Source organism: Sminthopsis crassicaudata, chromosome 5, assembly GCF_048593235.1.
Source record: "Sminthopsis crassicaudata isolate SCR6 chromosome 5, ASM4859323v1, whole genome shotgun sequence".
Taxonomy (NCBI): Eukaryota; Metazoa; Chordata; class Mammalia; order Dasyuromorphia; family Dasyuridae; genus Sminthopsis; species Sminthopsis crassicaudata.
The window spans coordinates 258,969,642-258,986,222 of record NC_133621.1 but is presented as its reverse complement, the minus strand read 5'-3'; the positions used below and the strand labels follow the sequence as shown (position 1 = coordinate 258,986,222).

Below are 16,581 nucleotides of genomic sequence, written 5' to 3'. Positions count from 1 at the left end.
CTTGATATTTTGTTACTTTAAATTTTAATTATTAACTGATTAGCTATTAATAGATCTAACTTTTTTTAACATGAAAAATAAAATGAATACTATAGATTGGATAAGTGACTAATCATATAAATCACAAAAATCATAGAAACTGAGAATTGAGAAGTGCCTCAGAGATCTGATCAAAACAAACTTTTATTTTAGAGCATCTATCTGTAAGTGAACATGAGGAGAACAAATCCAGTGATATGGGATTTCTTATCTCCCAAGGAATTCAATCTAATTTGGAACATTTTTAATTAACAAGAAAGCTTTTTTTCTATATTAAATCAAAATCTACCTCTTTGTAACTTCTTCAGTGTTTTCAAGTCTTCCTTTTGGAACAAAATAGATAAAAGAAAGAGCTTTCAAAAAAGCAATGGTAGCTAGCAATTCTACACCCCCACCCTTCACCAAAAAATAAGACAACCAGAAATGAGGATAAGGTACCAGATTACAGCAGGATTATAATTTTCTATCATTTTGGATACCATACCTCTCTGAATGCAGTTTAATATGTCATTAACTTGGCTTCTATATTACTTTGCTGATTCATATTAAACCTGCTACAATCTCTAGATCTCCAGACATCTTTTTCCCATCCTGTATTTGACAAGTTCATTTTTTTGAACTATTAAATGTATGTGGCTTTATATTTGGCTCTTCATATTAGCTTCTGCTCACCATCTTTGCCTTTCAAGATCTCTTTTGGTTCTGACTTTCATTAATATATTAGCCATTGGTCTCAGTTTCCTTATCTATGAAATAAGAGGGCTGGCTCTTTCTAGCTCTATTACCTACCTTTCTGAGTTTTGTATTATCTGGAAATTTCATAAGCATGCCATCTATAACTCTATCCAAGTCATTAATAAAATTATTTAAAAGCACAGAACAAGATCAGATCATTAGAGCATGCACTAGAGACTTCTCTCCAAGGTAATATTATTCCTTTAATAATTAACTGGACATTGGGTTTGCTGATTGAACCAGTTTCAAATCCAACAAAACATATTCTCATTTAGTGCACATTTCTCCATATTGTCTGAAAGGATCTGTGAGGAACTCTGACAAATGTATGGTATAACATGTCATAGCATGATATCGGACAATTGTATAGGAAGAACAATATCTTAGCAACCCAGAACAGTCCCTACCCCATCCCACATTCAAATTAGGCTAGTTTTTCTTTTTAGTATTAAAGCTTTTTAATTTTTAAAAGATATGCATAAATAATTTTTCAACATTAATCCTTCAAAAACCTTGAATTATAATTTTCCCCCCTTCCCTTCACCACCTCTCCTAGATGGAAAATAATCTAATATATGTTAAACATAGTAAAAATATATGTTAAATCCAATATGTGCATATATATTTATACAATTATATTGCTACACAAGAAAAATCAAAATAAAGGAAAAAATGAGAAAAAATAAAATGTAAGCAAACAACAACAAAAAGAGTGAAAATGCTATGTTGTGATTCACACAGTTCCCACAGTCCTCTGTCGGAATGTTGATGGCTCTCTTCATTACAGGATCATTGGAACTGGCCTGGATCATTTCATTGTTGAAAAGATCCATTTCCATCAGAATTGATCATCGGTTAGTCTTCTTGTTACTGTGTACAATGATCTCCTGGTTTTGCTCATTTCACTTAGCATCAGTTCGTGTAAGTCTCTCCAGGTGTTTCTGAAATCACCTTGCTGATTGTTTCTTACAGAACAATAATATTCCATAACATTCCTATACCATAACTTATTCAGCCATTCTCCGACTTATGGGCATCCACTCAGTTTCCAGTTTCTTGCCATTACAAAAAGGGCTGCCATAAACATTTTTAGCTAGTTTTTCTTTATAAAATATTGCAATTGACTTTAAGATTTAATTAGTACAGGGGATCAAAGCTTGCTTCATTTTAACTATTTAGCCAGGTCAAGAAGACCCGGAGTTCTTCCCTTTGGTTTATGACCAAAGACCAGCAGTTTGAACCACAGTGGGAAGTTTAGTTCAACTGAATCAATGCTTTATTCTGTATAAATATCCCTTCCTTGTTCTGAATGTCACTCCCCTGTTATGACTAAGTAAACTTCCCATTATTAACAGATAGATGAATTATCAGGTGTACCATTTAGTTTTAGTTTTGGATCTAAGCTACCAAGAAATTTACTTGATGAAAATCAAATTCATTACAACTTAAAAGAGTCTCTGGAAATCATTTAGCTTGCAATGATCCAAAATTTTCATTTGACAGATGAACAAACTGAGCATACTATTCCTAACCCCACCTCCAAACTATTTCCAAAGAAATTAGCTGACTTGCTTGAGGTCACAAAGTTTAGTAAAGGCAGAGTTGGAGCTAGAAACCAGTCTCTTCTGGTTTCTACTTCAGGATCTCACTATGCTATGATATTTTGAGATTCTTGGTGAAAAATATGATATGAACCATAAAAAGTGAAAACCATAATACGTAATATATTTATAAATATTAGGGGAAAAAAAAGAAAAAAAAACAGAAAATTTTGTGTTGTTCTCCCCATGTTTTTAAGGGCATCAGTTGTGACTGACTCCCAACTAAAGCCAACTGGATGAGAGGCAATAAAGAGGTTGGGTATACTGCCTTAGCAAAACACATACACACACACACACACACACACACACACACACACACAAAACCTCATCAGAAAAACAAGCAGAGTAGTGTCCTCTGTGATTGCTCAGTAGACCAAGTCATAAAATTCAATGAGCCCCATCATCTGCCTTATGCCAGAAGAAACACATTGAATGCCAAAATACTCTTTCTCAAAGGAAATACTGGACCCTCCTCAAAACCCCATTTTTTTCCCTCTGTGGTCATTAATTAGCTGGTTATCTGCCAACTAAGGGAGAGGGCAAAAAGCTCATCAGACAGAGGCAGTGGGTAACCAAGTAATGTCTCAGTGCCAAAGTTACTTTGGACATTTATATACCATGAACTTTGGTTTAGTGATTCTGCAAGTGGAAAAATTGTGCTGTGTTAATTAAATCAACTATTTTATCACTTTTTTAGGAGGATAACACTTGAGGTAATAACAGAAAATGAAATATTACTTTTGCAGCAAGTCTTTCCCATGTTTGGTTAGGGAGTTATCCAGGTAGGTAATAATCTTTACTGAAATATTACTATCTTCTACATATGCAACCCATATAATAATTAAGCTTTCTGGCTGAGTCAATTCAATTCAGTTTAATTCACACTGATTCAGTATCCCCTCTTTCTAGAAGTACTATTCTAAGCTTTAGAGAAAAACAATGCTCAAGTTAATAATCCTCAGCTCTATTTTTTATTATTTTTTTTTCTCCCTCTCCCTCTCCTTCTCCTTTCCCTTTCTCTCTCTCTCTTTGTCTGTCTATATGTATGCATATACTATTACTCTCTATGATCTCCTCTGATCCCCTCATTTAGATATCATTCCTTTGGATATGACTTCCAGATCTATACATCCAACATTAACTCTCTTTAGAACTCCAGTCTTATATCTCCAAATGTCTGATAAAATATCTCTACCTAGATGCTAAAAAGTCATCTCAAAATAAGCATGTCTAAAATGGGACTCTTTCTTCTTCATTAGATGTTCCTCTTCTCTTAATTACTCCATTTCCACAAAGAACATTATTTCTTCAAGTCATTCAGGTATATTATCTAAATGAAATAATCTTGATTCTTCATTATTATTCACTCTTCTATCCAATAATAACTTATATTGTTGTTGTTTGTCCTTCATTCTCTAAGAGGACCATGAATCAGGGAGGTTATTATACCTTCACAAGACCAATACCACCCATTCCCCTCACTAACATGGTCCTATCCAAGATCAGGTTCTTAGCATTCTTTATTGCAAAAGTTTTCCAATTGGTCTTTTTCCATTCAGTTTTACCTTTCTCTGATCTATCTTCCACACATCAAAGTGATTTTTCTAAAACAAAGATCTGTCACTGCATTGTTCAAGAATCTTCAGTGATTGCATATTATCTCTATGAAACATAATCTCATTAACATTTAAAGTCCTCACCATCTAGATTTTTTTAGGTCAATTACATGTTACTCTCCATTATTCAGTGTAATTTTTAGTCCCGATTATTTTATTTGCTATACTCTAACTATGATAAAGAATAGCTCCATTTTTGCTTTTAAGTCAAATGTATGCTTCCCATACCTGGAATAGTTTTCCTCCTGACTTATTAAGATTGTTAAGGTTCATCTTAAGTACTAGCTCCTAAGAGAGGCTTTTCCTTATCCTTAAAATTTTAGTGACTCTCAATTATTATGCATATATCTTAGGTTCAAATATATTAGGATAATAACTACTCCAAGTAGGATAATACCTAGGTACCATTTAATGCAAATTATAAAGACAGAGACAGTCAGAGAGAGATACAGAGACACACACAAAGATAGAGATAGAATCAGAGAGAGACAGAAAGAAATAGAGAGAGAGAAAGAGAGACAAAGGCAGAGTTTGGACTCAGGTATTTAGAGTATCTAGATCAGATTTTTAATTCATTAACTTACACCTCTCCTTTATTTAGCAAATGTTTACTGTGCAGAGTAGCTATGCTAGGAAATGCGATGATACAGAATTTATGTGAGATATACATATTTGAGATACAAGCACATTCTCATTTCTTGAGATAATGACCCTGACAAGATCCTGAGTCATCCTTGACTGCAGTCTTTCTCCCAGGAAACACTGGAAGGATAGAAAGGAACCAGAATGCTAAACATTTATATCAGGAAGAAGATCTTTAGCACATCCTAACAAACAGAAAAATCTTCAGTTACAGGCCAGCATGTCCACTGTCCAAGGACCACATCATCAGAGTGACTTCAGTATGCTGAAATGTAGTTTATGTCAACCATATCAAACAATCAACCAACATAAATTTATCATGCATCTACTATGTGCCAATCCCCCATGGCTAGATAATGATGTTTCAAGGAGTTCACACTCTCTAAAGAATCTTTAAGCAAGTCAAGGGTTTGTAAGAAGCTAAGATGAGGAAATAATAGTATAGTAGGCATGAAGGAGAGTCAGCGAGAAGGCATAGAACCAGATCATCAAGTAAAGGGAACACCAAAGAGACCACAACGGTTGGAACTAGCATCAAGAGTTGGAAGGGACATTTAGTACAGGTCTTCCAAAATTTTTTCCACATGTGACCTTTTTTACCTGAGAAATTTTTACATGACCCTGACTATAGAGGTATATACAATAGGTACACAAATCAAACATATACTGATAATAAATCATAACTTCATGACTCCCACAGTCAGTTAACAGAGTCCATAGAGTTATAAACCACAGATTAAGAAACTGCGATCTAGTCTAACTGCTACAATTTACAGATGAAGAACCTATGGCCCAGAGAAGGTTGTGATTTCTCCAAGGTCCCAAGAATGGTAAATGTCAGAGACAGGATTTGAATACTGCTCTTCCAGGATTCTAAAACCAATGTTCATTCAACAAAAATGCCCTAACACAATAGATCAGGAAGAGCTATGTATGTATTCTACCTTGGAGCTATGTAACATCAAGCAAAACTAATGCCTCTCTTCCTCAGCTTCATTACCTGTAAAATGGAGAATGACATTAACTTTGAAATATTACATAAATGTCAATTTCATTAAGACTAAATCTATATATGTTTTTTGGTGGGAAGTGGAAGATATTTCATATGTTCTCCAAATAGTTCAATATACAAAGAAGGGAGCCGAAAGTCATTTCAGAAATCTAGAATGGCTTCCAATTTTCCAGTTAAAATGTGTGTCTATTGAGTATTTCCTTTTGGGCATGGAAAAGTCCTGAAGACCATTTGGTCCCAAATTATTTGGCAATGGTACAAAAAAAGAATCATGGAGGAGTTTTGCTAAAGGGCCAGCCCAGGCTCATAATGTACTGGAACTGACACTCTCATTCTGCGGAAGTCAAGTGCAGTGATAATAACCAGGAAAAAACTATTCAGTGGTGAAAAAAAAAAGGGAGTCCTAGAGCACAGCTGGCATACAGCTGTGTCACAACAGAGAGCAAGATGTTACTCAGTACCATAAAAGGCGGCGGACATGATGAGAAGGCAAGCTTGAGGCCTCCATGTGTTCTTGGCAGAAGGCCACAAAACTTGAATCCAGATGTACTTGATAGAGGATAGAGTCAGATGTAAATAATTCACTAACTGTATACAATCCATGCAATGTGCATTTACTTGTTAGCTTTTTTTTGGGGGGGGGTGACCTATGATTTCATGCTTATGGAGATCTCTCACTGTGGAAAACCACTCTACCAATATAGATCAGCAACTTGTGTGTAATTTACAGAACCACAGATGGATTGAAAGTTGCCTGGGGTACTGAGCTGTTAAAATGTCTTACTTTTGGTCACATAGTACGTACCAAATCCTGGACTTGAAGCCAGGTATGGCTGGCCTTTTGTCCACTATACCAGTTCCTTTTATTAGATGAAAAAAGTTCCTTTGGGGAAGCTGTTGAATTATAAAAATAGCACTAGCCTGAAACAAGGCTATAGTCTAGATTCTGTTATCAATTAGTTATATAAGGTAGGAAAGTCATTTAACATTCTTGAGCCTCAACTTCCTCACCTGTAAAGTGAGGGTGCTAGATACGTTTATCTCAAAGATCATCACTTGTTCTAGAGCGCTATAATATTAATGTCTAAATACAAAGAAAAATATAAAGATGTAAATGGAATCTTAATGATGACCTTGGTAGTTAGACCAAAAGAGTGGCATATCTGGAGTTAGGAAGATGCATCTTTGTCAACTTAAATCCAGCCCCAAACATTTGATAAGCTGTATGACTTTGGGCAAGTCACTTAACTCTGCCTCAGTTTCTTCATCTGTAAAATGAGTTAAAAAAAGAGATGGCAGATAGGGTCATAAAAAGACACAAATGAAATTAGTGAACAACAATGACAATAACAAAATGATGATATTATAAATGAATGTGTCAAAGTACCAATTACAGAAACAGTAAAAGGAAAATCATCAAGTAGCATTTTATCTATAACTTAGAGTATTTGCACTGAGAGGTTGTCTAAGGTCACATACAGTATGTATCAGAGATAAGAACTGAAATCTGAAAAAACATATTAATAAAATATAAAAAGATATGATGAATGAATAAGTATTTAGTAAATGCTTATTGTATGCAAAATAGTGGGGTAAGACATAGAAATTAGAAACAGTCTTTATTCTGAAGAGGCTTACATTCTAATGAGGAAAGCAACACAGTAAAAAACTGAATACAAAATTTTAAAAACTAGAAACTCAACAAACCAAAAAGTATTACCAAGGAGATATTAGTGAAAATTAAAAAACAGGTAAATGGTAGCAATAAAAAACCTAGAATTGAAAAGATAAAGAATGCAAATTAAGCCTATGGTTTCACTGATACAAGGAACTTGCAGATAAAGAAACTTCCTCTTACTAAGGCAGGTCAGCATCTTTTCTCTAGAACATACTGCCCTACAGAGTTGCCAAGAACACTTAGAGCATAAGTGAAGTGCTCCGGTTCACACAGTTGTTATGTATCAGGAGTGAGACTTCAACCAGGTCTTCTTGGCTTTGAAGCTCATTTTTTATTCACTAAGTCATACTGGCTTTCTTTTGAGGTCATAAATAAAACTAAAAGCTATTTTTTTAAAACCATAAATAATATTGATAAACTTTTGGCTAATCCAATTTTTAAAAAGGAAGAAAAATCTTAAAATCCTAAAGCTTTCACAAATTCATAAGGAAGATCAGTCTCAGATACTATCTGCCTATTATTGGACTTTTCAACTACATCTCAAAATGTCTAGTAAAAATTTCTTGTTGTCAGTATGTCAGATGAATGGAGTGAATCTTTGAGGATATGGAAGGGGAGAAAAGGAGGGAAGAAAAGTGAAACTATTTCAAATTTAGTTTCAGACACATACTAGCATACAGGTCTTCCTATAAATTGGACTACTGCCATGTCCCTGCTAATCTGCTTAAGTCACTTAACATCTGTTTGCATCAGTATCCTTAACCATAAAATGGAAATAATAACAGAACATACCTCAAAATATTGAGGTGAGGATCAAATGAGATCTACTCTGCTTCTAGCACAGGGATTGGCACAATAGGCATTATGTAAATGTGTATTCCTTTCTCTTTCATCACCCTTCTAAATTTAATTATAAATTCCATGGTTTCTACCTTATTGGGTCCACTGGTCTCTCTTTTAATACCTGGGAAGAAAAGAACACCATGGAAGAAGGAAATAACATGCCTAAATCCCAGAAGCCAGCCAAATGATAAAGAGATTAGTGGTTTATAGATAAGTTCCAAGACAAAAAAGTATGAATTCATTTCAATTCATTCAATGTATTCTATGTGCAGAGCACTGTGCTAAGGATACAAATTCAATTCAGTTCAACAAATACTCATTGCTGTTCAGTAAGCTACAGTCTTCATCTTTTTGGACTTTGCTATTCCCATGATGGCAAAAGAAAACAGCACATGATAGATACATACAAGTGTTATGGGAGGTCTAATGGGGAAATGCCACTTGAGATTGGAAGATCAGGAATGAGGAATAGTTGAATTTGTCTTTAAAGCATTTGTTTGTATGTAGAAGTAGAAGAGGGAAGGCATTCAACAAATAGGAAATTGTATGAGCAAAAGATTAGAGATGAGAAATTATAGCTATGTATAGCAAAAAGTGATATAAATTTGGCTGAGACAGGGATGGCATGAAATGAAATGTTATGAGATATGATTGGAAATTCAAGATTGGATTATCTAGGGCTTTGTATGCCAAAATAAGTACTGTAACTCTTTCTGTAGGAAATATTTTTTTTTGTTTTTTTTTTAAATCAAAGGACTGACAGGACAACATCAATGCACAAGACAGACAAATTTAGAAAAAAAAGGACTAAAAAAGTAAAAGAATAAACATTAGAAGACCTGTAGAGAAAGGGAGAGAACAAATATTTATTAAGCACCTACTATGTGCCAAACACTTTACAAATATTATCTCATTTGATATTCACAACCCTGATAGAAAGGTGGAGCAGGGATTAAGTGACTTGACCCTTAATGGCAATAGTCCAATTTATCTATAGGAAGGCTAGAAGACTAGAGAAGACTAGAAGGACTAGAGAAATGGGAAAGGAGGTACACAAGATCACAGAATGATAGATTTTAAGATGAAAGGGACCTTGGGAACCATCTTGCTCTCAACCCACTTGTTTTTAAGATGAAGAAATTGGGGCACAGGGAAGTTAAATAAAGGTACAAAGCAGCAGAGGAGGGATTATTCTCATTCCAGGTACTCTGGCTCCAAAGCCAGATCTTTTTTTTTTTTTTTTTTTTTTTTCATGTACTATACTACATGGAGAAAAGATCACTTAAACAAAAGATGAAAAGGGACCTCAATGGCTCAATCCATATCTGAACATGGATCTCCTCAAAAACCACCCTGTAATGCAAGCACCTAATCTAACTTCCATTTAAAGACCTAACATTAACAGGATTCCCCCTCCTGAGTCTTCTATTTCCAAATCTGCACAGATCTAGTTGTGAGGAAATTTTTCCTTATATCACTTCTAAATTTGGCCCTTTGGGCTATGAAATTGTGCATACTCTTCAATCCAGCAATGTTTCTAACTTGGCTTGTATCCCAAGATCTTAAAGGAGGGGAAAAACATTTGTGACAGCCCTTTTTGTGGTAGCAAGAAACTAGAAACTGAGTGGATGCCCATTAGTTGGAGAATGGTTGAATAAGTTATGATATGTAAATGTAATGGAATATTATTCTTATGATCAGCATGATGATTTCAGAGACACCTGGAGAGACTTATATGAACTGATGCTAAGTGAAATGAGCAGGACCAGGAGATCATTGTACATGGCAATAAGAAGACTATACGATGACCAGTTCTGATGGATGTGGCTCTCTTCAACAATGAGATGATTAAGGCCACATCCAATGGTCTTGTGAAGAATTTACACCTAGAAAGAGATTGTGGGAACTGGCCACAACATAGAATTTTCACTTTTTGTTGTTGCTTGCTTCTATTTTGTTTTCTTTCTCATTTTTCCCCCTTTTTCATTTGATTTTTCTTGTGCAGCACAATAATGACAGAAATATGTATAGAAGAATTGCACGTTTTCCATATATTGGATCATTTGTCTTGGGGAAGTAGAAGAGGAGGGAAACTTTTGGAACACAAGGTTTTGCAAGGGTCAATGTTGAAAAATTATCCATGCATATACTTTGAAAAAATAAAAAGCTTTAGATAAATAAAATAAATTTGGCCCTTTGTAGTTTCCATCCTTTGCTCCCATTTTTGCTTTCTGAGACAAAAACAAGACAAATTAATTTTTCCACATGATGATCCATTTCAGATATTTGAACATAGCTATCACATCCTTCTTTCTGCTTAGCTATCATGTCCTTTTGCTTTTCTCTATATTCCCTTTTGCCTTCTCCTTTAAAAACATCACTCCTCCTTATAATATATAGAATAATCAGTTTGGATGCTTTAATAAGATTTGGTAAAAGACTGGATGCTGGAGTGAAGATGTAAGAAGTTTTGAACATTGTTTACTGAGTAAATGGGAATGCTCCAAATGAAAATTAAAATGTCAGAAAAAAATCTATTTTAGGAAAGAAAAGAGATAATAACTATGTTGTGGAAGAATTTGACTAGAAAGTAAGCTACTAGATTTCAGAAAAGCCTAGAAAGACCTATATGAACTAGTGCTAAATGAAGCAGAACCAAAAGAACACTGCACACAGCAGCAACAAGATTATGTGATGAACAACAGTGATGGGCTTGATTCTTTTCAACAATGAGGTATTTCAAGGCAATTCCACTAGACTTTTGATGGAAAGAGCCACCTGCATCCCAAAAGAAAACTATGGAAACTGAATATGGATCAAAACAAAGTATCTTCACCTTTTGTTATAATTGTTCGTTTTTTTTTTTGTTTGTTTGTTTCCTAGGTTTTTTTCCTTTGATCTTTTGATCTGATTTTTCTTGCACAGTATGGCAAATATGGAAATATGTTTAGAAGACTTGCACATGTTTAATCTATATTGGATTTTTTGTTGCTTAAGGGAGGGAATGAGGGGAAGGGAGAAAAATATGGAACATAAGGCTTTTCAAAGATAAATGATGAAAACTATCTTTGCATGTATTTGGAAAAAAAAATATATATATATATAAATATTTTTAAAGTAAGCTACTTAAGGGCAAGAACTGGGTTTTTTTTGTCTTTGTATTTTCATCATGATGCATAGGATAGCACACATGGTACATATGTCTCTATCTGTATTCATAGAGAGACATCTTTAAATATTTCTCTAACAAAGTTAATCTTTACCAGTAGATATATCTCTAGAATATAGATATACACATGTGTGTGTGTGTGTGTGTGTGTGTATATATATATATATATATATATATATATATAAAATGTGTGTGTTTATATATGTATATACATAATATGAGAGGGAAAAAGAGAAGGGAGAAGGGGAGGGAAACAGAGAGAGAGAGAGCTGATTAGAAAGTTTAAACTTTATATGCTTCTATAAGCATAAGAATTATTATCACCTATAAATCAAAAATAATAGGTAATTATGTCTCACCTTTCCAGACCCTCCTAATTTCTAGTACCTGCCCTCTGAGATTACTTTTACTTTACTCTGGATATAACGCTATATGTACATAGTTGTTTGGAAACTGTCTTCCTCATTAGAGTGTATGCTCCCTGAGGCCAGGGACTGTAGTTATATCTTTTTTGTATCTTCTAAGCTTAAAGATTGCATTTAATAAGTGCTTGATAAATTATTGATGAATCAACCAAACTGTACAGTGTATATCACTGGATCATAGGCTCTGGAGCTAAAAGGGACTTTAGAAATCATTGTGTGATATGAAGTGGCAGAGCTGGGATTTGGGCCCATGACTCCCAAGTTTTATATTCTATCCACTGCTTTATGCTGAAACCCCCTCTAGATCTTACAACAAATGTCATTTAAACTCACCATCAATTTCTCTCAACTTATCTTTGTAATCAAATATTTTCACTGCCAAGTAAATGAAAAGAACTAATATAAACCTTGCAGCAAGCCTGGCAGTGTCGGCATAACGTAAAGCTCATCACTTTTGGTGTAATATGTTTCCCTGTCTCTTTCTTCTTCTGGAGAAACTAGCAATCACTGTAAAAATAAATACGACCCTTCACAGCTAGAAGTGCTGTAAGCCCACAGGCATTTGTCAGAGGTAATTATTTTTTAACTAATATTCTCTTTTCAACTAAAATACATTTTCTCAATATTTTGTTTATCATTTCATAACACATCTCCTGCATTTGATTTAAGAAATCTTTGCTGTACATAATATATACAGGTGCCAGTATTTACAAAATTTAAAAAAAATCACTATACATACTCATTTTAAAGTGATGTTATAGAGAAGGAAGGGTTTGTTTAAAATATTTGGAGATATAGATAAATACACACACATATATGAGAGACAGATATAAAGACAGACAGACACAGACAAGAGATAGAGGAGGAGAAATGAGGGGGAAGGAGAGACAGAGACAGAGAAAAAAAAGAGATAGAAACAGAGAAACACACTAAAAGAGAAAGAGAAAAGAAAGTTCATGCTTTATGTTTCTATAAACACGAACTATATCACCCATAAATAAAAATAATGAATATCTTACCTTTCCACGCCCCCCCCAATTGCTAGTATCTTCCTTCTGAGATTATCTTAACTTTATCTTAAATATATCTTTTTAAATGTGTTTTTATTTAATTATACATTTATGCTTTAAAAATATAAAATTCTAGAGTTGTATTTTGGTTTTTTATGGATTTTCTTTAAAAAAAAAAAAGCAAGTCTAACAGTATGATGGGGTCTATATTGCAGACACAGAAAAAATGTCTCTACTGTATAATTTATTTGTTGCTAACATCAACAAATAGGCCTATAATTTGCAAATGATGATTTGGTAGGAACTAGCTCAAGATGCTTATACTTGTCAAAATCACAGTATTTTACAATTAAACTTATCAAAGTTCTATCTTCTGTCAAGCACCAAGTTGTTGTGGTTTTTGTTTTTTTTTTTTTCAGTCCCATCCTGTGAATATTGATTTCCCAAGACATACAAACAAAGAAAAGGCTATTACAAATAGAGAGGCCAACCAAAACTCCTCCCCTTTCTTTTCTAGACACAAATATGATTCTTGGGTAATGTCTATAAGATTACAGCAAGGAAAAAGAAAAAAAAAAAAATACATGCTGAGAAAAATGGGAATGTCCTGGCACCTTATCAGCATGGAGACTTTGTGTTCATAAATGCATATGATAAGCATATTGTAGAAGTTTCCCAGTTTTGAGCAGTCAAATGTGCAGCTGATAACATACACACACGCATGCTTTGGTTTCACATCAATACAAAACAAACATACACTGTCTCTCCAATACTAACAGAAAATGTGTTATTTTGTAGGAAAATATGTTGTGCTTGCAAGAAGAAATAAAATACTTAAGAACTCCATGGTTATGGAGAACAAAAAGTTTCAACATCTTGGTTTCCACATAAACAATCTATTTACTATTCCAACTCAGAGCTAACTTCATAGAAGATTATTTGATCTCAGCAAAAAAAAAAAAAAAAAACACATTATATATATATATATATATATATATATATATATATATATATATATATATATATATATATATATATATATATATTCATGATTTCCAAAGGGTACTCCTTAAAATTCAACTTCCTAAAATGTTATTTTGGCTCCCAATGCTTAACTGACAATGGAATTGGCATTTTTAGTTGAGAGACCTAAGAATTGTACACTGAATCGTCTCTAAACGCTAAATTGATGTCCTCAGTTTTAACATACATTTTATCAAAACATGTATGAATATGCTGGATTTTTAAGTAATCATAAGGTAGTGTTTTTCTTGATGGATTTGTAAAGCATTTTATAAGAAAGTTCCCCTTAGAAAGCTTCTTTAAAAATCAATATCCACCAATATATTGTTTATAAAAATATAGCACTAAATAATATTTACTTAAAAGGGTTAAAGATTTTAATGTGTAAAAGATTTGCTAACAGGAAGAAACATATAGAGATCATGAAGTTTAAAGGAGGGAAGAGGAGAAGAACTTCAATGATCAACCTAGAGTTTTAACTGAAAAGTTAAAAGAAAAATGAGAATTTTTCATGATCATGGAGATTTTAAATTTTTAAATGGGAAAGGCCAATTTAAATATCCTTCCCTCTTTTTTTTTTAACATATTGATGTTTCCACAAGAGGATCTTCTCACTAGATCACTGATATAAACTGCCAAGTACAGTTAAGTGTCTTAAGTGTGCAAGAACACATGTGTACATATGTGTATATATCTATTGCTTAGGAACAACAAAAACATAGCAATGACCTGGAAGATCACATCTCTGCAAAATAAAAAATAACTTTCAGTCACTATTATATGAAAAAGGTACAACGATATAATCCAAGGGTTCTCAAACTACGGCCTGCATGGGGCAGATGCGATCCTCTGAGGACATTTATGCAGCCCACCGGATTATGACAAATGGGCTGAGGGATGGAGACAGAGTGTGAGTTTTTGTTTTTACTATACTCCAGCCCTCCAACAGTCCGAGTGACAGTGAACTGGCCCCCTATTTAAAAAGTTTGAGGACCACTGAAATCTGTAGAATGCAGACACTAGCACATATCTCATACATAGCTGACATATGTTGGTTCAATATAAAATGAAAAAAAACAAAAACAAAAACAAACAAAAAGTATTCTAAGGTCAGTGTTTTTTTACAAATCTGACATGTCATATTTCTGGCTCAGGCTCTACTTATACTCATTAATTATTTATTTCTTAAAATTTTGTTATTGAGAATTTATTTATTAATGGGAAGGATGAAGATTTTTGGGAGGAGAAAGCAAAAAAGTTCTTTTAATGTGGATTTTTAATTTTAAAATATTTTTTCAATATAGGTTTGACCTTAGTTAACCTTTTTCTATAGAAGGAGGAAGTGGTGGAAAATACACAAACATATTGGTGTCTCCACTAATCTCTCAGATCAGCACCAATGAAAGAGGTGTTAGCATAGTGCATCCAGAAGGTTAGGATAGGGATAAATCTAGAATCTGGATACATAGCTTTGTTGTCCTGCAACTTTTCAGAGTTCCTTGGATAGCAAGGAGATTAATAAATCAATACTTAAATCAATTCATTGGAAGGACACATACTAAAATTGAAGTATATTTTGATCAAATAATGAGAAAATGGGACTCAATAAAAAGGATTGGAATGCTGGGAAAGATTGAAGGCAAAAAGAGAAGGAGATGGTGGAGGATAAAATGAATAGATATGTTTTGGAAGTCATGCATATGACGTTGGACAGACTTGCTAGATCCTGGGGTCACAAAGAATTGGACATGACTGAATGAGTGCTGGAGTACTTTGCCGTTTCCTTCTATAGATCATTTTGCAGATCAGGAAACTGAGGCAAGCAGGATGAAATGTCTTGCTCAGGATTACATAGCCAGGAGTGGCTAAGGCCAGATTGAATTTGGGAAGATAAACCTTCCTGACTCCAGGCCTGGCACTCTATTCACTGCATCACCTTACTATTGTATCTCTATTATATGATGATTTTTTTTAAATATTTAGTTTAAAATGCATACAATATTTTTATCCTTTGGGGAAAACAGTGCATGCTAATGTCTTGACCAAAATTATACACTTCTACACAAAGCTAATCCCTCAGGTAAAATGTACATGCATTCAGTTAATTCCCATAACTGGTAGTTTTATTCCTAACTACATCACAATATATATTATTATATTTAATGAAGTGAAGTATGAGTTATTATCTGTGCTCCATTACCCCTGTCAACCTAATACAAATTTATCAGCTCCTTATGTAGGACTCAGAGTTCCCAAAGTTTCCTTTGAAATGAATGACAGTCAAAATGCTGCCATGACTATCAGTGAACAATAGGTCACCAGAGACTCATTTTCTACTCTGCTGCTAAAAAAGGGGAAAAATACATTGAATTTCAGTGTTTGCTGACTTTTTCTTTCCATTTCAACTACTCCATTTTACTCTGGCCATTCTCAGCTTACCCACTAGAACTCACACTCCTTCCCCTTGGGCCTGGGCTCTGCTAATGCAATTACCTTGTTCATGTGATATGATGTTTACTTTTCTAAGAATACAACTACCATGCCACTTTCTGGCCCTTTCCAAACTATGTTGGAATATGTGTACCTTCCCCTTCTCTCCCCACTTTTCCTAGAAAGTTTTGCTTTGTTGTTTTTATTATTATCTTCCATTAGACTATAAGCTCCCTTAGGTCAAGGACTGTCCTTTGGGGATCAAATGAGATACTTTTTACAAAGTAATTGGTTTTAGGCACTTGCTTATACTTTGTTCCCTTCCTTTTCTTTCCCTTGTTGTTTAAATCTATTTGTA

At 33.9% G+C, this 16,581-nt stretch overlaps 1 protein-coding gene across 3 annotated transcripts in view; it reads right to left on the bottom strand.

Moving 5' to 3' along the window:
* The window catches only part of TMTC2 (transmembrane O-mannosyltransferase targeting cadherins 2), a 526,397-nt gene that overhangs the window by 135,697 nt on the left and 374,119 nt on the right, over nt 1-16,581 (bottom strand). The window lies entirely within an intron of this gene.